The sequence below is a fragment of the Heterodontus francisci genome, chromosome 5 (assembly GCF_036365525.1).
Source record: "Heterodontus francisci isolate sHetFra1 chromosome 5, sHetFra1.hap1, whole genome shotgun sequence".
In the NCBI taxonomy this organism is placed as follows: domain Eukaryota; kingdom Metazoa; phylum Chordata; class Chondrichthyes; order Heterodontiformes; family Heterodontidae; genus Heterodontus; species Heterodontus francisci.
Window position 1 is genome coordinate 35926227 of NC_090375.1, and position 24079 is coordinate 35950305.

Here is a 24079-nt window from a genome sequence, read left to right on the forward strand (position 1 = left end):
GGGTATTTCTCTGGGGACATGGGTTCGAATCCCACCACAGCAAAAGGTGGCATTTGAATTTAATTAATAAATCTGGAATTAAAAGCTAGTCTATTGATGGCCATGAAACCATTGTCGATTGTTGTAAAAACCCATCTGGTTCACCCATGTCCTTCAGGGAAGGAAATCTGCTGTCCTTACCTGGTCTGGCCTACATGTGACTCCAGACCCACAGCAATGTGGTTAACTCTTACATGCCCTCTGAAATGGCCTAGCAAGCCACTCAGTTGTACCTAACCGCTATGAAGTCTATAAAAAGGAATGAAACCGGACGGATCACCCGGCATCGACCTCGGCACCGGAAACGACAACGGCAAACCCAGCCCTGTCGACCCTGCAAAGTCCTCCTTACTAACATCTGGGGGCTTGTGCCAAAGTTGGGAGAGCTGTCCCTCAGACTAGTCAAGCAACAGCCTGACATAGTCACACTCACGGAATCATACCTTACAGACAATGTCCCAGACACTGCCATCACCATCCCCGGGTATGTCCTGTCCCACCGGCAGGACAGACCCACCAGCGGTGGCGGCACAGTGGTATACAGTAGGGAGGGAGTTGCCCTGGGAGTCCTCAACATCGACTCCGGACCCCATGAAGTCTCATGGCATCAGGTCAAACATCGGCAAGGTAATCTCCTACTGATTACCACCTACCGCCCTCCCTCAGCTGATGACTCAGTACTCCTCCATGTTGAACACCACTTGGAGGAAGCACCTGAGGGTGGCAAGGGCACAAAATGTACTCTGGGTGGGGGACTTCAATGTCCATCACCAAGATTGGCTCGGTAGCACCACTACTGACCGAGCTGGCCGAGTCCGAAAGGACATAGCTGCGAGACTGGATCTGCGGCAGGTGGTGGGGGAACCAACACGAGGGAAAAACATACTTGACCTCGTCCTCACCAATCTGGCTGCTGCAGATGCTTCTGTCCATGACTGTATTGGTAGGAGTGACCACCGCACAGTCCTTGCAGAGACGAAGTCCCGCCTTCACCTTGAAGATACTGTCCGTCGTGTTTTGTGGCACTATGACCATGCTAAATGGGAATGATTTCGAACAGATCTAGCAATGCAAAACTGGGCACCCATGAGGCACTGTGGGCCATCAGCAGCAGCAGAATTGTACTCAATCACAATATGTAACCTCATGGCCCGGCATATCCCCCACTCTACCATTACCATCAAGCCAGGAGACCAACCCTGGTTCAATGAGGAGTGCAGGAGGGCATGCCAGGAGCAGCACCAGGCATACCTCAAGATGAGGTGTCAACCTGGTGAAGCTACAACACAGGACTATCTGCGTGCCAAACTGCATAAGCAGCATGCGATAGACAGAGCTAAGCAATCCCATAACCAACAAATCTGATCTAAGCTCTGCAGTCCTGCCACAACCAGCCGTGAATGGTGGTGGACAATTAAATAACGAACTGGAGGAGGTGGCTTCACAAAATCCCCATCCTCAATGATGGGGGAGCCCAGCACATCAATGCGAAAGATAAGGCAGAAGCATTTGCAACAATCTTCAGCCAGATGTGCCAAGTTGATGATCCATCTCGGCCTCCTCCTGAAGTCCCCAGCATCACAGATGCCAGACTTCAGCCAATTCGATTCACTCCGCGTGATATCAAGAAACGACTGAAGGCACTGGATACTGCAAAAGCTATGGGCCCTGACAATATTCCGGCAATAGTACTGAAGACCTGTGCTCCAGAACTTGCCGCGCCCCTAGCCAAGCTGTTCCAGTACAGCGACAACACTGGCATCTACCCTGCAATGTGGAAAATTGCCCAGGTGTGTCCTGTACACAAAAAGCAGGACAAGTCCAATCCGGTCAATTACCGCCCCATCAGCCTACTCTCTATCATCAGTAAAGTGATGGAAGGTGTCATCAACAGTGCCATCAAGTGGCACTTGCTTAGCAATAACCTGCTCAGTGATGCTCAGTTTGGGTTCTGCCAGGGCCACTCAGCTCCTGACCTCATTACAGCCTTGGTTCAAACATGGACAAAAGAGCTGAACTCAAGAGGTGAGGCTGCCCTTGACATCAACGCAGCATTTGACCGAGTTTGGCATCAAGGAGCCCCAGCAAAACTGAGGTCAATGGGAATCAGGGGGAAAACCCTCCGCTGGCTGGAGTCATACCTAGTGCAAAGAAAGATGGCTGTGGTTGTTGGAGGTCAATCATCTGAGCTCCAGGACATCACTGCAGGAGTTCCTAATCCTTCAATCATAAGGTTAGAAGTGGGGATGTTCACTGATGATTGCACAATGTTCAGCATCATTCGCAACTCCTCAGATACTGAGGCAGTCCGTGTAGAAATGCAGCAAGACCTGGACAATATCCAGGCTTGGGCTGATAAGTGGCAAGTAACATTCGCGCCACACAAGTGCCAGGGAATGACCATCTCCAACAAGACAGAATGTAACTAAGTAGGTTATTGCTAAGCAAGTGATGGCACTGTTGATGACACATTCCATCACTTTACTGATGATTGAGAGTAGGCTAATCGGGCAGTAATTGGCTGGGTTGGACTTATCCTGCTTTTTGTGTACAGGAAATACCTGGGAAATGTTCCACAGTGTTGGAGCTGTACTGGAACAGCTTGGCTAGGGGTGCGGCAATTTCTGGAGCACTGGTCTTCAGTACTATTGCCGGAATATTATCAGGGCCCATAGCCTTTGCAATATCCAGCGCCTTCAGTCAAACAACAAAGAAAGAACAAAGAACAGTACAGCACAGGAAAAGGCCATTCGGCCCTCCAAGCCTGCGCCGATCTTGATGCCTGCCTAAACTAAAACCCTCTGCACTTCCGGGGACCGTATCCCTCTATTCCCATCCTATTCATGCATTTGGCGAGATGCTTCTTAAACGTTGCTAACATACCTGCTTCCACCACCTCCCCCGGCAGCAAGTTCCAGGCGCTCACCACCCTCTGTGTAAAGAACTTGCCTCACACATCCCTTCTAAACTTTGCCCCTCTCACCTTAAACCTATGTCCCCTAGTAACTGACTCTTCCACCCTGGGAAAAAGCTTCTGACTATCCACTCTGTCCATGCCGCTCGTAACTTTGTAAACCTCTATCATGTCGCCCCTCCACCTCCGTCGTTCCAGTGAAAACAATCCGAGTTTATCCAACCTCTCCGCATAGCTAATGCCCTCCAGACCAGGCAACATCCTGGTAAACCTCTTCTGTACCCTCTCCAAAGCCTTCATGTCCTTCTGGTAGTGTGGCGACCAGAATTGCACGCAATATTCTAAGTGTGGCCTAACTAAAGTTCTGTACAGCTGCAGCATGACTTGCCAATTTTTATACTCTATGCCCCGACCGATGAAGGCAAGCATGCTGTATGACTTCTTGACTACCTTATCCACCTGCGTTGCCACTTTCAGTGATTTGTGGACCTGTACGCCCAGATCTCTCTGCCTGTCAATACTCCTAAGGGTTCTGCCATTTATTGTATACTTCCCACCTGCATTAGACTTTCCAAAATGCATTACCTCACATTTGTCCGGATTAAACTCCATCTGCCATTTCTCCGCCCAAGTCTCCAACCGACCTATATCCTGCTGTATCCTCCGACAATCCTCATCACTATCCACAACTCCACCAACCTTTGTGTCGTCCGCAAACTTTCTAATCAGACCAGTTACATTTTCCTCCAAATCATTTATATATACTACAAACAGCAAAGGTCCCAGCACTGATCCCTGCGGAACACCACTAGTCACATCCCTCCATTCAGAAAAGCACCCTTCCACTGCTACCCTCTGTCTTCTATGACTTAGCCACTTCTGTATCCATCTTGCCAGCTCACCTCTGATCCCATGTGACTTCACCTTTTGTACCAGTCTGCCATGAGGGACCTTGTCAAAGGTTTTACTGAAGTCCATATAGATAACATCCACTGCCATTCCTTCATCAATCATCTTCGTCACTTCCTCAAAAAACTCAATCAAGTTAGTGAGACACAACCTCCCCTTCACAAAACCATGCTGCCTCTCACTAATAAGTTTGTTTGTTTCCAAATGGGAGTAAATCCTGTCCCGCAGAATCCTCTCTAATAATTTCCCTACCACTGACGTAAGGCTGTAATTTCCTGGATTATCCTTGCTACCCTTCTTAAACAAAGGAACAACATTGGCTATTCTCCAGTCCTCTGGGACCTCACCTGTAGCCAATGAGGATGTAAAGATTTCTGTCAAGGCCCCAGCAATTTCTTCCCTTGCCTCCCTTAGTATTCTGGGGTAGATCCCATCAGGCCCTGGGGACTTATCTACCTTAATGCTTTGCAAGACTCCCAACACCTCCTCCATTTCGATAATGAGATGAATGAGACTATCTACACTCCCTTCCCTAGGTTCATCATCCACCAAGTCCTTCTCTTTGGTGAATACTGATGCAAAGTACTCATATAGTACCTCGCCCATTTCCTCTGGCTCCACGCATAGATTCCCTTCTCTGTCCTTGAGTGGGCCAACCCTTTCCCTGGTTACCCTCTTGCTCTTTATATACGTCTAAAAAGCCTTGGGATTTTCCTTAATCCTGTTTGCCAATGACTTTTCATGACCCCTTTTAGCCCTCCTGACTCCTTGCTTAAGTTCCTTCCTATGTCTTTATATTCCTCAAGGGATTCGTCTGTTCCTAGCCTTCCAGCCCTTACGAATGCTTCCTTTTTCTTTTTGACTAGGCTCACAATATCCTGCGTTATCCAAGGTTCCAAAAACTTGCCAAACTTATCCTTCTTTCTTTTCTTGATATCACGCGGAGTGAATCAAATTGGCTGAAGTCTGGCATCTGTGATGCTGGGGACTTCAGGAGGTGGCTGAAATTGGATCACCAACTCGGCACTTTTGGCTGAAGATTATTGCAAATGCTTCAGCCTTGTCTTTCGCATTGATGTGCTGGTCTCCCCCATCATTGAGGATGCGGATATTTGTGGAGCCACCTCCTCCATTTAGTTGTTTCATTGTCCACCACCATTCATGGCTGGATGTGGCAGGATTGCAGTGCTTCGATCTGATCCGTTGGTTATGGGATCGCTTAGCTCTGTCTATTGCATGCTGCTTATGCAGTTTGGCATGCAGATAGTCCTGTGTTGTAGCTTCACCAGGTTGACACCTCATTTTGAGGTATGCCTGGTGCTGCTCCTGGCATGCCCTCCTGCACTCTTCATTGAACCAGGGTTGGTCTCCTGGCTTGGTGGTAATGGTAGAGTGGGGGATATGCCAGGCCATGAGGTTACAGACTGTGGTTGAATACGATTCGGCTGCTGCTGGTGGCCCACAGCGCCTCATGGATGCCCAGTTTTGTATTGCTAGATCTGTTCGAAATCTATCCCATTTCACACAGTGGTCGTGCCACACAGCACGAAGGAGGGTATCCTCAATGTGAAGGCGGGACTTTTTCTCCACAATGACTGTGCGGTGGTCACCTCTACCAATACTATCATGGACAGATTGGTGAGTACGAGGTCAAGAGGACGGTGGCTGGAAACATTTGACGTCTAAGAGACAGTTTCCTGGTTAAGTCAATGGAACTGCTCCCTGATTCAATTAACCAAATGGATTTTGATCAAAAAACACTGTGGGTATGAAGGTCAGCATTCCAGCCCCCAACTGATGATGTCTGCTAAGATTGAAAGAATCCACTAAACTCACTGGGCAGATTGTCCCGAAATAAAGAGCTAGTCACCTGATGGCTTGCTGGCCCAGGTTTGGATTGAATTGTGCTCACAGAACAGTTTGGGTCAGACTGAAATTTGAAGACAAAAGAGAAGACAGCATCTCCCTTTCTCTCTCTCTCTCTCTCACGAAAAGAAGAGACTGCAACTGGATTTCAAGAAGGCAAAAAACCATCGAAACAAGTTTGATAGATTGTACTGGGTCCCAACGAGACGGCAAGATTTACCTGCAACCCAAGACTTTACATCAAACTCAAAAGACAGTAAATGAACTCCAACTATTGCTTCAAACCTTTCCCCTTGATTCTTTCTCCTTTTCTGTCTCTACCTGCGCATGTGTTTATTGCGTATGCATGCTAGCGTGGTCGTGTCGTGTAGTTTTTGTAGTTTTACCCGAATTAGTGTTTTAAGGTTAATAAACTTGCACCTTTCTTGTTTAAATCTGAGAAAACCTGTCTGGTAGATTTATTTGCTATAGCAATTGGAGAGCAGTGAACAAGGATTCACTGAGGGGAAGCTAAAAACGCGGTATTTAAAAAATTAAACCCTGTTACAGTCAAACTGGGAAAAAGCTGAGGGGGAACCCCGAGACCCCTTTCTCACCTGGTCGTAACAACATAGGAAGGTGATGGAATGTTTGGGATTCTGCTGAATGGAGCATGTACAGCACAGCTGAAAAACAAATAATTTTCAGGAGGCAGGTGCCATGACAATTCCAATCCGAGCTGAGACTGAGAGGAAACCTCTAATCGCAAATTTATGTTTTGATGCTTACGGGAAATTGTGGGCTGGAGGTGTACTGTTTATGACATGTGGATCTGGCAATACAATTGCAGGCAGAAAGATACACATTTTAAATGTCGTTAGTTCTGAGGTCAGCGCTTTGTCATGTTTTCTTAGGAATAAAATTGCAGGGATTCTGTATCTCTATTTACAGCTCACTGTTTCTCTCTCGACAAATGCTGCCAGACTTGATGAGCATTTCCAGCATTTTCTGCTTTTATTTTAGATTTCCAACATCTGTGGTATTTAGCTTTTCTATCAAGTCACTCAACCTTTGCTACCATTATATATTATTAATAAAGTTTAATTCTGAACTCTCCTTCAAAGATTGCCTAATCCTATGTTCCTTCTAATAAAATGATCTCTGAACCATCCTGCACCAGTTTTAATGAGTTATCATTAATTAGCTCACAGATTTATTTTTGAAACATTGCTTCAAATACTGGTGAGCTACAGATGTAAAAAACCTGTTTACTGGTGGAATATTTTACATCAGCTACTCTTTAAAGAATGAATGAACTTATACCTCACTACCCCGGCTCACGCTTGACATAGATTAAGATTTAATTTCGCCATTGTCTTTCTAATGTTACATTATAGTAGCTCAGCTGGTAGAACTCTTGCCTCTGAGTCAATCGGTTGTAAGTTCATGCTCCACATGAAGGGATAGAGCTTTAGCTTAGATTAACACTCTAATATAGTGCTAGGGGAATGCTGCATTGTTGCAAATGTTAAACTGAGACCCTGGCCAGAATTTTACATTGGGCAGGAGGTCCCGCCCACTGGCTGAAAAGTTGGGGGCAAGCACGCCTCCGCCGGACCTGGGGAGCCACGCTGGGATTTTTCATTCCCCAGGTCCGGCGGAGGCCCTTACTTGGCCTTGGACGGGACTTCCACTTCCTTGAAGCAGGAAGTTCCGCCTAATGGAGCTGTCAGCCAATCAGCGGGCTGGCAGCTCTTAGTCCCAGCAGCGCCACTGGGATGGTGGCCACTGATGAGAATACACCCAGCCAACGGCAGTAAGAAGGGATGATGGTAAGTTTTTGGGACCTCGCCGGGGTCAATCGGCCAGGCCCCGACAAGGTAAGGAGGTCAGTTGGGGAAGTGGGGGTAGTGTTGTGCGGTGGGGGCGGTTGGGACTTGGCGGGGCGGCCCTGATCAGGAGAGTCCCCTACCCCTATCCCGCAAGAAGGCCACCAGATTTTACCTGGCAGTGTTCTTGGGGCCTTTGCCATTCGGCCGCCATGGGTAAAATACCAGCGGCAGTGAAGGGCCTTGATTGGCTGGGGGTGGGTGGGCCATTTATCACTGCTGCCACCCCATGTAAAATTGGAGGTGCGGGAAGGTATCCACTCAATTTTTCGGCCTCCCCCAGTCCGCTTGTTGGTGGGCCGTAAAATTCTGGCCCCCATCTTCCTATTGCAGTGGATCACAGTATTATGAGTCATCAACTCTGGGATCTGCTTTTTTAAAGAAAGGTAATTTTCCCTGCTTCCAGTCTGGAGTAGCTTTTAAGACTTGTGGGGAGCACTGTCACCACGAGGACTGCAATAGTTCAAGACAGACCATTGCCAACTTTTTAGGGCAATTAGGAATGAAGAATAAACAAAAGGTTGGCATGAATATCATTCATACCTGTTGTGCTACATTGGTTGGATGACACCAATACCTACCCCCATTAGACTGACTCATTAAAGCATTTTCGGTTAGTGCAGAACACTCCTTCTGCAGATGGATCCTGCTGAGTCAGATGCCAACTCAGTACAGCAGTCTCTTTAGACCTGAACATTTGTCGGAATCCAGACTTCTCAATAATTTACGCTAGTCTAAAGGATCTCTTTGAATGAATAATTGGAGTTTTCCTGATATCTTTTGGAATCATGAAATATTTATAGAAAATGTATTTAATCTGAACGACAGGACAATTAACCAAAAGAGATCATTACTTCCAATACTGGTAACTAACTGTATTGTGAAACCAAATATACATGGGCTCATCCACATAGTAAGTTTAGAATATTAAGGAAAGAAAATCTTGCATTTATATAGCGCTTTTCAGAACCACTGTATGTCTCAAAGTGCTTTACAGCCAATGAAATACTTTTGAACTGTAGTCACTGTTGTAATGTAGGAAATGCAGCAGCAATTTTCACACAGCAAACTCCCACTAACAGCAATGTGATAATGACCAGATAATCTGTTTTTGTGATGTTGATTGAGCGATAAATATTGGCCAGAACACCAGGGATAACTCCCCTGCTTTTCTTTAAAATAGTGCCATGGGATCTTTTACATACACTCGAGCAGGAAGATGGAGCCTCGGTTTAATGTCTCATCTGAAAAACGGCACCTCCAACAGTGCAGTACTCCCTCAGTACTGCATTGGAGTCTCAGCCTTGATTGTTGCGCTCAAGTCCTGGAGTGGTACTTGAACCCAGAGACACAAGCAACAGTTCAACCAACTGAGCCACTGTTGACAGTTAACATAAGAAAGTATGAAATGAGAAAGGCCATTCAAACTATCAAGCCTGACCCTTTCTCAGTCTGTGTCTAATCCTATAAACACAAATCCTGCCACACCTGTTTCACTTCCCAGTATGTATGTACACATATGGCAGTATATAGGAAATCCTTGCAAAAAGCTGTTCCTGAGACCTGGATCATGACTTCTCTCAGTCTATGTTTTTTTAACTAATGATAATTTTAGATATTCAATCCTGAAATCCTCATTTTCTGCCTTATCTGACCCCTTTATTACCCATAGCTTGCAACTAAACCTCTCCTGTTGCTGCTGTTTCACTTCCTTTTGTGGGATAAAAGCACTTGTTTAAGTTTTATAATTGTAGATTTTTACCATTGTGGGCACTTCCTGTCAAAGTGGGCAGTAAATAAATGAAAGAAAATCAGTAATTGTGAAATGAATTTTGCTTACATTAAGTCCAGATCCTATGGTTGGAACTCCTAAAATCAAGAACAGCTTGCTTCTTTGCGAAAATATTTATTTAAGACCACAATATAATGGAAGAGGATTTCCTCTGTGCAGGAAGTGTGGCAAATCACATTTTGTTTTGTAAATGGGTTTATAATTTCAGAACACCTAACACTTTGAGTAAATCATTCTCCCCATTACTTTACCAGCAGGCGTCACTATAGATTGATATAGCACTTGTTTATTTCTTCAGAACTCTGGAATTGCAATTTGCGATCAAACCAGTAGGGGATGCATTGAGACATTTGTTTGACATTTTGGACTCGTTATTCAATTATTAATACATTCCAATGAAATGAGGTTATAATGGAAATTAATGCTCTTTTTGAAATAAGTCATGCAGCATTTGCACAGACAAGATAAATTCTGTGTTGGCTGAAATTGTATTTTCAGGATGCACTGAATTACGTGCCAGGATAATCTGTCTGCAGATCTTTTCCTCATCACCTACACAGCTGCAATGAATTGTCTGAATTTATAACTGTGCTCACCAATGGGGTTGATTTTACCCCACCTGCCAGACAGAAGTTGCGCGGATGAGCAGTTAAAAGTGGGCAAGTTGCTTACCCACATGGAATTTGTTTCATTAGATTTGAATGTTTCAGTCATGACATCCTTACCTCAATGAAAACTCTGGCATTTTCTGCGTTGCTAAGCCTGTTTCTGTTTACTAAAGTTTTGAAGGAGAGTTTAGTGTCAGAACCTTGGGGAAAGACATTACAAAGTTGAGTTTTGATTTGGATATTCAGTTCAGGCCAATTTCACCATGACTGAAGCCAAAACAAAACTGTTCTTGGAAAATATAACCAAGAATAATATACCTGCAGCTGACTGATCCTGATGCATTATTGCTAGTCTTAACTGTAGGATGTCCCACCATTTACAATTTCAGTATCAATCCTCATAATCCACCTATTTAATCCTAATCCATCTCCAAAACTCCTCTATTGAGAGCATGCTCCAAGCTCCTTTACTGTCATTGCTCTTTAAACTCGAACTCTGACATTCTAGATCAATATTAATTATTTGCTAATGAATATTACTAGCAATAGTCTCCTCAATACTCAATATTGCTCACTGCTTCCTCTGATGGATACAGTAGCACTGAATTATGTATTTGTCTTCAAATGGACTGACTTCAATCCTGCCTGCACTCCCAATAATGTCACTACACAGCGAAAAACAGGAAGTGACCAACATGTTATCCTCAACCAACACCATCAAAGATGGAGTAATTAATCATTCAATTATTTGCCAATTGTAGTACTCATTGCTTTGTTCATAATGACCAACATTATCCAGATAAGAATAGCTGCTGAACTTCAAAATAATTAATCAAAAATTGAGATGGTTCTGAAATATGCAATAAGGCAGTATAAAAATCAAAACCTTTTCTTTTCTTTCTCAGCTGTCAGGATCGCTTTATTCACACTGCCTTGCTCCCAAAAGGTCAATAACATCAGCTGTCTTCAATAAAAAATAGCAAGATGAAATCTGATTTTGCCTGAAGGAGTTAGGTAACAGCTTCTCAAAGACAAAGCATCCATGGCCTTCCCCAACTGAACTAACACAGTTCAGCTTGTGTCTTTTGATCTTTATTTGCATCTACCATTGTTTGCTAGCTTTTGTGGTTGCAGGATAAAGAAATATATAAAGGTTGCAATTATATGAGTTTGTATGATTAGTGGATAGTAATGCAGATTGGGAATGTGGGTGCACGCTGGGCATATTGGGAATGTGGGTGCACGCTGGGCATATTGGAAATGAGGGTGCACACTGCATATTCGGAATGTGGGTGCACGCTGTGCAGATTGGGAATGTGGGTGCACGCTGGGCATATTGGAAATGAGGGTGCACACTGCATATTCGGAATGTGGGTGCACGCTGTGCATATTCGGAATGTGGGTGCATGCTGTGCATATTGGAAATGAGGGTGCACACTGCATATTCGGAATGTGGGTGCACGTGGTGCATATTCGGAATGTGGGTGCATGCTGTGCATATTGGGAATGTGGGTGCATGCTGTGCATATTGGAAATGTGAGTGCATGCTGGGCATATTGGAAATGAGGGTGCACACTGCATATTCGGAATGTGGGTGCATGCTGTGCATATTGGAAAAGTGAGTGCACACTGTGCATATTGGGAATGTGGGTGCCGCTGGGCATATTGGAAATGAGGGTGCACACTGCATATTGGGAATGTGGGTGCACGCTGGGCATATTGGAAATGTGGGTGCACGCTGTGCATATTGGGAATGTGGGTGCACGCTGGGCATATTGGAAATGAGGGTGCACGTTGTGCATATTGGGAATGTGGGTGCATGCTGGGCATATTGGGAATGTGGGTGCACACTGTGCCTATTGGGAATGTGGGTGCACGCTGGGCATATTGGAAATGAGGGTGCACACTGCATATTCGGAATGTGGGTGCATGCTGTGCATATTGGGAATGTGGGTGCACACTGTGCATATTGGAAATGAGGGTGCACGATGTGCATATTGGAAATGAGGGTGCATGCTGTGCATATTGGAAATGAGGGTGCATGCTGTGCATATTGGGAATGTGGGTGCATGCTGTGCATATTGGGAATGTGGGTGCACGCTGGGCATATTGGAAATGAGGGTGCATGCTGTGCATATTGGAAATGAGGGTGCACACTGCATATTCGGAATGTGGGTGCATGCTGTGCATATTGGGAATGAGGGTGCATGCTGTGCATATTGGAAATGAGGGTGCACACTGCATATTCGGAATGTGGGTGCATGCTGTGCATATTGGGAATGTGGGTGCATGCTGTGCATATTGGGAATGAGGGTGCACACTGGGCATATTGGAAATGAGGGTGCATGCTGTGCATATTGGGAATGTGGGTGCACGCTGGGCATATTGGAAATGAGGGTGCACACTGCATATTCGGAATGTGGGTGCATGCTGTGCATATTGGGAATGTGGGTGCATGCTGTGCATATTGGGAATGAGGGTGCACACTGGGCATATTGGAAATGAGGGTGCATGCTGTGCATATTGGGAATGTGGGTGCACACTGCATATTCGGAATGTGGGTGCATGCTGTGCATATTGGGAATGTGGGTGCACGCTGTGCATATTGGAAATGAGGGTGCACACTGCATATTCGGAATGTGGGTGCATGCTGTGCATATTGGGAATGTGGGTGCACGCTGTGCATATTGGAAATGAGGGTGCACACTGCATATTCGGAATGTGGGTGCATGCTGTGCAGAGTGGGAATGTGGGTGCACACTGTGCCTATTGGGAATGTGGGTGCATGCTGTGCATATTGGGAATGTGGGTGCACACTGTGCCTATTGGGAATGTGGGTGCATGCTGTACATATTGGGAATGTGGGTGCACGCTGTGCATATTGGGAATGTGGGTGCATGCTGGGCATATTGGGAATGTGGGTGCAAGATGTGCATATTGGAAATGAGGGTGCATGCTGTGCATATTGGGAATGTGGGTGCACGCTGGGCATATTGGAAATGAGGGTGCACACTGCATATTTGGAATGTGGGTGCATGCTGTGCATATTGGGAATGTGGGTGCACACTGTGCCTATTGGGAATGTGGGTGCATGCTGTACATATTGGGAATGTGGGTGCACGCTGGGCATATTGGAAATGAGGGTGCACACTGCATATTCGGAATGTGGGTGCATGCTGTTCATATTGGGAATGTGGGTGCACACTGTGCCTATTGGGAATGTGGGTGCATGCTGTGCATATTGGGAATGTGGGTGCACACTGTGCCTATTGGGAATGTGGGTGCATGCTGTACATATTGGGAATGTGGGTGCATGCTGTGCATATTGGGAATGTGGGTGCATGCTGTGCCTATTGGGAATGTGGGTGCACACTGCATATTGGGAATGTGGGTGCATGCTGTGCCTATTGGGAATGTGGGTGCACACTGCATATTGGGAATGTGGGTGCATGCTGTACATATTGGGAATGTGAGTGCATGCTGTGCATATTGGAAATGAGGGTGCACACTGTGCATATTGGAAATGAGGGTGCATGCTGTGCATATTGGGAATGTGGGTGCATGCTGTGCATATTGGAAATGAGGGTGCACACTGTGCATATTGGAAATGAGGGTGCACACTGTGCATATTGGGAATGTGGGTGCATGCTGTGCATATTGGAAATGAGGGTGCATGCTGTGCATATTGGAAATGAGGGTGCATGCTGTACATATTGGGAATGTGGGTGCACGCTGTGCATATTGGGAATGTGGGTGCATGCTGTGCAGATTGGAAATGAGGGTGCATGCTGTGCATATTGGAAATGAGGGTGCATGCTGTACATATTGGGAATGTGGGTGCACGCTGTGCATATTGGAAATGAGGGTGCACACTGGGCATATTGGGAATGTGGGTGCACACTGGGCCTATTGGGAATGTGGGTGCATGCTGTACATATTGGGAATGTGGGTGCATGCTGTACATATTGGGAATGTGGGTGCACGCTGTGCATATTGGAAATGAGGGTGCACACTGGGCATATTGGGAATGTGGGTGCACACTGGGCCTATTGGGAATGTGGGTGCATGCTGTACATATTGGGAATGTGGGTGCACGCTGTGCATATTGGAAATGAGGGTGCACACTGGGCATATTGGGAATGTGGGTGCACACTGGGCATATTGGGAATGTGGGTGCACACTGTGCATATTGGAAATGAGGGTGCATGCTGTGCATATTGGAAATGAGGGTGCACACTGGGCATATTGGAAATGAGGGTGCACACTGGGCATATTGGGAATGTGGGTGCACACTGTGCATATTGGGAATGTGGGTGCATGCTGTGCATATTGGAAATGAGGGTGCACACTGGGCATATTGGGAATGTGGGTGCACACTGGGCATATTGGAAATGAGGGTGCATGCTGTGCATATTGGGAATGAGGGTGCACACTGGGCATATTGGAAATGAGGGTGCACACTGTGCATATTGGGAATGTGGGTGCACACTGTGCATATCGGAAATGAGGGTGCACACTGGGCATATTGGGAATGAGGGTGCACGATGTGCATATTGGGAATGTGGGTGCACACTGTGCATATTGGAAATGAGGGTGCACACTGGGCATATTGGGAATGAGGGTGCACACTGTGCATATTGGGAATGAGGGTGCACACTGTGCATATTGGAAATGAGGGTGCACACTGTGCATATTGGAAATGAGGGTGCACACTGGGCATATTGGGAATGAGGGTGCACACTGTGCATATTGGGAATGAGGGTGCACACTGGGCATATTGGGAATGAGGGTGCACACTGTGCATATTGGGAATGAGGGTGCACACTGTGCATATTGGAAATGAGGGTGCACGATGTGCATATTGGGAATGTGGGTGCACACTGTGCATATTGGGAATGAGGGTGCACACTGTGCATATTGGGAATGAGGGTGCACGATGTGCATATTGGGAATGTGGGTGCACACTGTGCATATTGGGAATGAGGGTGCACACTGTGCATATTGGGAATGAGGGTGCACGATGTGCATATTGGGAATGTGGGTGCACACTGTGCATATTGGGAATGAGGGTGCAAACTGTGCATATTGGAAATGAGGGTGCACACTGGGCATATTGGGAATGAGGGTGCACGGTGTGCATATTGGAAATGTGGGTGCATGCTGTGCATATTGGGAATGAGGGTGCACGATGTGCATATTGGGAATGAGGGTGCACGCTGTGCATATTGGAAATGAGGGTGCACGCTGTGCATACTGGGAATGAGGGTGCACGATGTGCATATTGGGAATGTGGGTGCATGCTGTGCATATTGGGAATGTGGGTGCACGCTGTGCATATTGGAAATGAGGGTGCACGCTGTGCATATTGGGAATGTGGGTGCATGCTGTGCATATTGGAAATGAGGGTGCATGCTGTGCATATTGGGAATGAGGGTGCACGATGTGCATATTGGGAATGTGGGTGCATGCTGTGCATATTGGGAATGTGGGTGCATGCTGTGCATATTGGGAATGTGGGTGCACGCTGTGCATATTGGGAATGTGGGTGCACACTGTGCATATTGGGAATGTGGGTGCATGCTGTGCATATTGGAAATGAGGGTGCACACTGGGCATATTGGGAATGTGGGTGCACACGGTGCATATTGGGAATGTGGGTGCATGCTGTGCATATTGGAAATGAGGGTGCACACTGGGCATATTGGGAATGTGGGTGCACACTGTGCATATTGGGAATGTGGGTGCATGCTGTGCATATTGGGAATGTGGGTGCATGCTGTGCATATTGGAAATGAGGGTGCACACTGGGCATATTGGGAATGTGGGTGCACACTGTGCATATTGGGAATGTGGGTGCGTGCTGTGCATATTGGGAATGTGGGTGCATGCTGTACATATTGGGAATGTGGGTGCATGCTGTGCATATTGGGAATAAGGGTGCATGCTGTGCATATTGGGAATGTGGGTGCATGCTGTGCATATTGGAAATGTGGGTGCATGCTGTGCATATTGGAAATGTGGGTGCACGATGTGCATATTGGGAATGTGGGTGCATGCTGTGCATATTGGGAATGTGGGTGCATGCTGTGCATATTGGAAATGTGGGTGCACGATGTGCATATTGGGAATGTGGGTGCATGCTGTGCATATTGGGAATGTGGGTGCATGCTGTGCATATTGGGAATGTGGGTAAACGATGTGCATATTGGGAATGTGGGTGCATGCTGTGCATATTGGGAATGTGGGTACAAGCTGTGCATATTGGAAATGAGGGTGCATGCTGTGCATATTGGGAATGTGGGTACAAGCTGAGCATATTGGGAATGTGGGTGCACGATGTGCATATTGGGAATGTGGGTGCATGCTGTGCATATTGGGAATGTGGGTGCATGCTGTGCATATTGGAAATGAGGGTGCATGCTGTGCATCTTGGGAATGAGGGTGCACACTGGGCATATTGGGAATGAGGGTGCACGATGTGCATATTGGGAATGTGGGTGCATGCTGTGCATATTGGGAATGTGGGTGCACGATGTGCATATTGGGAATGTGGGTGCACGCTGGGCATATTGGGAATGTGGGTGCATGCTGTGCATATTGGGAATGTGGGTGCATGCTGTGCATATTGGGAATGAGGGTGCACGCTGGGCATATTGGGAATGTGGGTGCACGATGTGCATATTGGGAATGTGGGTGCACGATGTGCATATTGGAAATGAGGGTGCACACTGGGCATATTGGGAATGTGGGTGCATGCTGTGCATATTGGGAATGTGGGTACAAGCTGTGCATATTGGGAATGTGGGTACAAGCTGTGCATATTGGAAATGAGGGTGCACACTGGGCATATTGGGAATGTGGGTGCACGATGTGCATATTGGGAATGTGGGTACAAGCTGTGCATATTGGAAATGAGGGTGCATGCTGTGCATATTGGGAATGTGGGTGCAAGATGTGCATATTGGGAATGTGGGTGCACGATGTGCATATTGGGAATGTGGGTGCACGATGTGCATATTGGGAATGTGGGTACAAGCTGTGCATATTGGAAATGAGGGTGCATGCTGTGCATATTGGGAATGTGGGTACAAGCTGTGCATATTGGGAATGTGGGTGCATGCTGTACATATTGGGAATGTGGGTGCATGCTGTACATATTGGGAATGTGGGTGAATGCTGTGCATATTGGGAATGTGGGTGAATGCTGTGCATATTGGGAATGTGGGTGCATGCTGTGCATATTGGGAATGTGGGTGCATGCTGTGCATATTGGGAATGAGGGTGCATGCTGTGCATATTGGGAATGTGGGTGCATGCTGTGCATATTGGGAATGAGGGTGCATGCTGTGCATATTGGGAATGTGGGTGCATGCTGTACATATTGGGAATGTGGGTGCATGCTGTACATATTGGGAATGTGGGTGCATGCTGTGCATATTGGGAATGAGGGTGCATGCTGTGCATATTGGGAATGAGGGTGCATGCTGTGCATATTGGGAATGTGGGTGCATGCTGTGCCTATTGGAAATGAGGGTGCATGCTGTGCATATTGGGAATGTGGGTGCATGCTGTACATATTGGGAATGTGGGTGCATGCTGTGCATATTGGGAATGAGGGTGCATGCTGTGCATATTGGGAATGAGGGTGCATGCTGTGCATATTGGGAATGAGGGTGCATGCTGTGCATATTGGGAATGTGGGTGCATGCTGTGCCCATTGGAAATGAGGGTGCATGCTGTGCATATTGGGAATGTGGGTGCATGCTGTACATATTGGGAATGTGGGTGCATGCTGTGCATATTGGGAATGAGGGTGCATGCTGTACATATTGGGAATGTGTGTGCATGCTGTACATATTGGGAATGTGGGTGCATGCTGTGCATATTGGGAATGTGGGTGAATGCTGTGCATATTGGGAATGAGGGTGCATGCTGTGCATATTGGGAATGTGGGTGCATGCTGTGCATATTGGGAATGTGGGTGCATGCTGTACATATTGGGAATGTGGGTACATGCTGTACATATTGGGAATGTGGGTGCATGCTGTACATATTGGGAATGTGGGTGCATGCTGTGCATATTGGGAATGTGGGTACAAGCTGTGCATATTGGAAATGAGGGTGCATGCTGTGCATATTGGGAATGTGGGTACAAGCTGTGCATATTGGGAATGTGGGTGCATGCTGTGCATATTGGAAATGAGGGTGCATGCTGTGCATATTGGGAATGAGGGTGCACGATGTGCATATTGGGAATGTGGGTGCATGCTGTGCATATTGGGAATGAGGGTGCACACTGGGCATATTGGGAATGAGGGTGCACGATGTGCATATTGGGAATATGGGTGCATGCTGTGCATATTGGAAATGAGGGTGCACACTGGGCATATTGGGAATGAGGGTGCATGCTGTACATATTGGGAATGTGGGTGCATGCTGGGCATATTGGGAATGTGGGTGCACACTGGGCATATTGGGAATGAGGGTGCATGCTGTGCATATTGGAAATGAGGGTGCACGATGTGCATATTGGGAATGTGGGTGCACGATGTGCATATTGGGAATGTGGGTGCATGCTGTACATATTGGGAATGTGGGTGCATGCTGGGCATATTGGGAATGTGGGTGCACACTGGGCATATTGGGAATGAGGGTGCACGATGTGCATATTGGGAATGTGGGTGCATGCTGTACATATTGGGAATGTGGGTGCATGCTGTACATATTGGAAATGAGGGTGCACACTGGGCATATTGGGAATGAGGGTGCATGCTGTGCGTATTGGGAATGAGGGTGCACGATGTGCATATTGGGAATGTGGGTGCATGCTGTGCATATTGGGAATGAGGGTGCACGATGTGCATATTGGGAATGTGGGTGCATGCTGTGCATATTGGAAATGAGGGTGCACGATGTGCATATTGGGAATGTGGGTGCACGATGTGCATATTGGGAATGTGGGTGCACGCTGGGCATATTGGGAATGTGGGTGCATGCTGTGCATATTGGGAATGTGGGTGCATGCTGTGCATATTGGGAATGAGGGTGCACGCTGGGCATATTGGGAATGTGGGTGCACGATGTGCATATTGGGAATGTGGGTGCACGATGTGCATATTGGGAATGTGGGTGCATGCTGTGCATATTGGGAATCTGGGTGCACGATGTGCATATTGGGAATGTGGGTGCACGATGTGCATATTGGAAATGAGGGTGCACACTGGGCATATTGGGAATGTGGGTGCATGCTGTGCATATTGGGAATGTGGGTACAAGCTGTGCATATTGGGAATGTGGGTACAAGCTGTGCATATTGGAAATGAGGGTGCACGCTGGGCATATTGGGAATGTGGGTGCACGATGTGCATATTGGGAATGTAGGTGCACGATGTGCATATTGGGAATGTGGGTACAAGCTGTGCATATTGGAAATGAGGGTGCATGCTGTGCATATTGGGAATGTGGGTGCACGATGTGCATATTGGGAATGTGGGTGCACGATGTGCATATTGGGAATGTGGGTGCACGCTGTACATATTGGAAATGTGGGTGCACGATGTGCATATTGGGAATGTGGGTGCACGATGTGCATATTGGGAATGTGGGTACAAGCTGTGCATATTGGAAATGAGAGTGCATGCTGTGCATATTGGGAATGTGGGTACAAGCTGTGCATATTGGGAATGTGGGTGCATGCTGTACATATTGGGAATGTGGGTGCATGCTGTACATATTGGGAAAGTGGGTGAATGCTGTGCATATTGGGAATGTGGGTGAATGCTGTGCATATTGGGAATGTGGGTGCATGCTGTGCATATTGGAAATGTGGGTGCATGCTGTGCATATTGGGAATGTGGGTGCATGCTGTGCATATTGGGAATGAGGGTGCATGCTGTGCATATTGGGAATGTGGGTGCATGCTGTGCATATTGGGAATGAGGGTGCATGCTGTGCATATTGGGAATGTGGGTGCATGCTGTACATATTGGGAATGTGGGTGCATGCTGTACATATTGGGAATGTGGGTGCATGCTGTGCATATTGGGAATGAGGGTGCATGCTGTGCATATTGGGAATGTGGGTGAATGCTGTGCATATTGGGAATGAGGGTGCATGCTGTGCATATTGGGAATGTGGGTGCATGCTGTGCCTATTGGAAATGAGGGTGCATGCTGTGCATATTGGGAATGTGGGTGCATGCTGTACATATTGGGAATGTGGGTGCATGCTGTACATATTGGGAATGTGGGTGCACGCTGTGCATATTGGAAATGAGGGTGCACACTGGGCATATTGGGAATGTGGGTGCACACTGGGCATATTGGGAATGTGGGTGCACAATATGCATATTGGAAATGAGGGTGCATGCTGTGCATATTGGGAATGTGGGTGCATACTGTGCCTATTGGGAATGTGGGTGCATGCTGTACATATTGGGAATGAGGGTGCACACTGGGCATATTGGGAATGTGGGTGCACACTGGGCCTATTGGGAATGTGGGTGCATGCTGTACATATTGGGAATGTGGGTGCACGCTGTGCATATTGGAAATGAGGGTGCACACTGGGCATATTGGGAATGTGGTTGCACACTGGGCATATTGGGAATGTGGGTGCACACTGTGCATATTGGAAATGAGGGTGCATGCTGTGCATATTGGAAATGAGGGTGCACACTGGGCATATTGGAAATGAGGGTGCACACTGGGCATATTGGGAATGTGGGTGCACACTGTGCATATTGGGAATGTGGGTGCATGCTGTGCATATTGGAAATGAGGGTGCACACTGGGCATATTGGGAATGTGGGTGCACACTGGGCATATTGGAAATGAGGGTGCATGCTGTGCATATTGGGAATGAGGGTGCACACTGGGCATATTGGAAATGAGGGTGCACACTGGGCATATTGGGAATGTGGGTGCACGCTGTGCATATTGGAAATGAGGGTGCATGCTGTGCATATTGGAAATGAGGGTGCACACTGGGCATATTGGGAATGTGGGTGCATGCTGTGCATATTGGAAATGAGGGTGCACGCTGTGCATATTGGGAATGTGGGTGCACACTGTGCATATCGGAAATGAGGGTGCACACTGGGCATATTGGGAATGAGGGTGCACGATGTGCATATTGGGAATGTGGGTGCACACTGTGCATATTGGAAATCAGGGTGCACACTGGGCATATTGGTAATGAGGGTGCACACTGTGCATATTGGGAATGAGGGTGCACACTGTGCATATTGGAAATGAGGGTGCACACTGTGCATATTGGAAATGAGGGTGCACACTGGGCATATTGGGAATGAGGGTGCACACTGTGCATATTTGGAATGAGGGTGCACACTGGGCATATTGGGAATGAGGGTGCACACTGTGCATATTGGGAATGAGGGTGCACACTGTGCATATTGGAAATGAGGGTGCACGATGTGCATATTGGGAATGTGGGTGCACACTGTGCATATTGGGAATGAGGGTGCACACTGTGCATATTGGGAATGAGGGTGCATGCTGTACATATTGGGAATGTGGGTGCATGCTGGGCATATTGGGAATGTGGGTGCACACTGGGCATATTGGGAATGAGGGTGCATGCTGTGCATATTGGAAATGAGGGTGCACGATGTGCATATTGGGAATGTGGGTGCACGATGTGCATATTGGGAATGTGGGTGCATGCTGTACATATTGGGAATGTGGGTGCATGCTGGGCATATTGGGAATGTGGGTGCACACTGGGCATATTGGGAATGAGGGTGCACGATGTGCATATTGGGAATGTGGGTGCATGCTGTACATATTGGGAATGTGGGTGCATGCTGTACATATTGGAAATGAGGGTGCACACTGGGCATATTGGGAATGAGGGTGCATGCTGTGCGTATTGGGAATGAGGGTGCACGATGTGCATATTGGGAATGTGGGTGCATGCTGTGCATATTGGGAATGAGGGTGCACGATGTGCATATTGGGAATGTGGGTGCATGCTGTGCATATTGGAAATGAGGGTGCACGATGTGCATATTGGGAATGTGGGTGCACGATGTGCATATTGGGAATGTGGGTGCACGCTGGGCATATTGGGAATGTGGGTGCATGCTGTGCATATTGGGAATGTGGGTGCATGCTGTGCATATTGGGAATGAGGGTGCACGCTGGGCATATTGGGAATGTGGGTGCACGATGTGCATATTGGGAATGTGGGTGCACGATGTGCATATTGGGAATGTGGGTGCATGCTGTGCATATTGGGAATGTGGGTGCACGATGTGCATATTGGGAATGTGGGTGCACGATGTGCATATTGGAAATGAGGGTGCACACTGGGCATATTGGGAATGTGGGTGCATGCTGTGCATATTGGGAATGTGGGTACAAGCTGTGCATATTGGGAATGTGGGTACAAGCTGTGCATATTGGAAATGAGGGTGCACGCTGGGCATATTGGGAATGTGGGTGCACGATGTGCATATTGGGAATGTAGGTGCACGATGTGCATATTGGGAATGTGGGTACAAGCTGTGCATATTGGAAATGAGGGTGCATGCTGTGCATATTGGGAATGTGGGTGCACGATGTGCATATTGGGAATGTGGGTGCACGATGTGCATATTGGGAATGTGGGTGCACGCTGTACATATTGGAAATGTGGGTGCACGATGTGCATATTGGGAATGTGGGTGCACGATGTGCATATTGGGAATGTGGGTACAAGCTGTGCATATTGGAAATGAGGGTGCATGCTGTGCATATTGGGAATGTGGGTACAAGCTGTGCATATTGGGAATGTGGGTACATGCTGTACATATTGGGAATGTGGGTGCATGCTGTACATATTGGGAATGTGGGTGAATGCTGTGCATATTGGGAATGTGGGTGAATGCTGTGCATATTGGGAATGTGGGTGCATGCTGTGCATATTGGAAATGTGGGTGCATGCTGTGCATATTGGGAATGTGGGTGCATGCTGTGCATATTGGGAATGAGGGTGCATGCTGTGCATATTGGGAATGTGGGTGCATGCTGTGCATATTGGGAATGAGGGTGCATGCTGTGCATATTGGGAATGTGGGTGCATGCTGTACATATTGGGAATGTGGGTGCATGCTGTACATATTGGGAATGTGGGTGCATGCTGTGCATATTGGGAATGAGGGTGCATGCTGTGCATATTGTGAATGTGGGTGAATGCTGTGCATATTGGGAATGAGGGTGCATGCTGTGCATATTGGGAATCTGTGTGCATGCTGTGCCTATTGGAAATGAGGGTGCATGCTGTGCATATTGGGAATGTGGGTGCATGCTGTACATATTGGGAATGTGGGTGCATGCTGTACATATTGGGAATGTGGGTGCACGCTGTGCATATTGGAAATGAGGGTGCACACTGGGCATATTGGGAATGTGGGTGCACACTGGGCATATTGGGAATGTGGGTGCACAATATGCATATTGGAAATGAGGGTGCATGCTGTGCATATTGGGAATGTGGGTGCATACTGTGCCTATTGGGAATGTGGGTGCATGCTGTACATATTGGGAATGAGGGTGCACACTGGGCATATTGGGAATGTGGGTGCACACTGGGCCTATTGGGAATGTGGGTGCATGCTGTACATATTGGGAATGTGGGTGCACGCTGTGCATATTGGAAATGAGGGTGCACACTGGGCATATTGGGAATGTGGTTGCACACTGGGCATATTGGGAATGTGGGTGCACACTGTGCATATTGGAAATGAGGGTGCATGCTGTGCATATTGGAAATGAGGGTGCACACTGGGCATATTGGAAATGAGGGTGCACACTGGGCATATTGGGAATGTGGGTGCACACTGTGCATATTGGGAATGTGGGTGCATGCTGTGCATATTGGAAATGAGGGTGCACACTGGGCATATTGGGAATGTGGGTGCACACTGGGCATATTGGAAATGAGGGTGCATGCTGTGCATATTGGGAATGAGGGTGCACACTGGGCATATTGGAAATGAGGGTGCACACTGGGCATATTGGGAATGTGGGTGCACGCTGTGCATATTGGAAATGAGGGTGCATGCTGTGCATATTGGAAATGA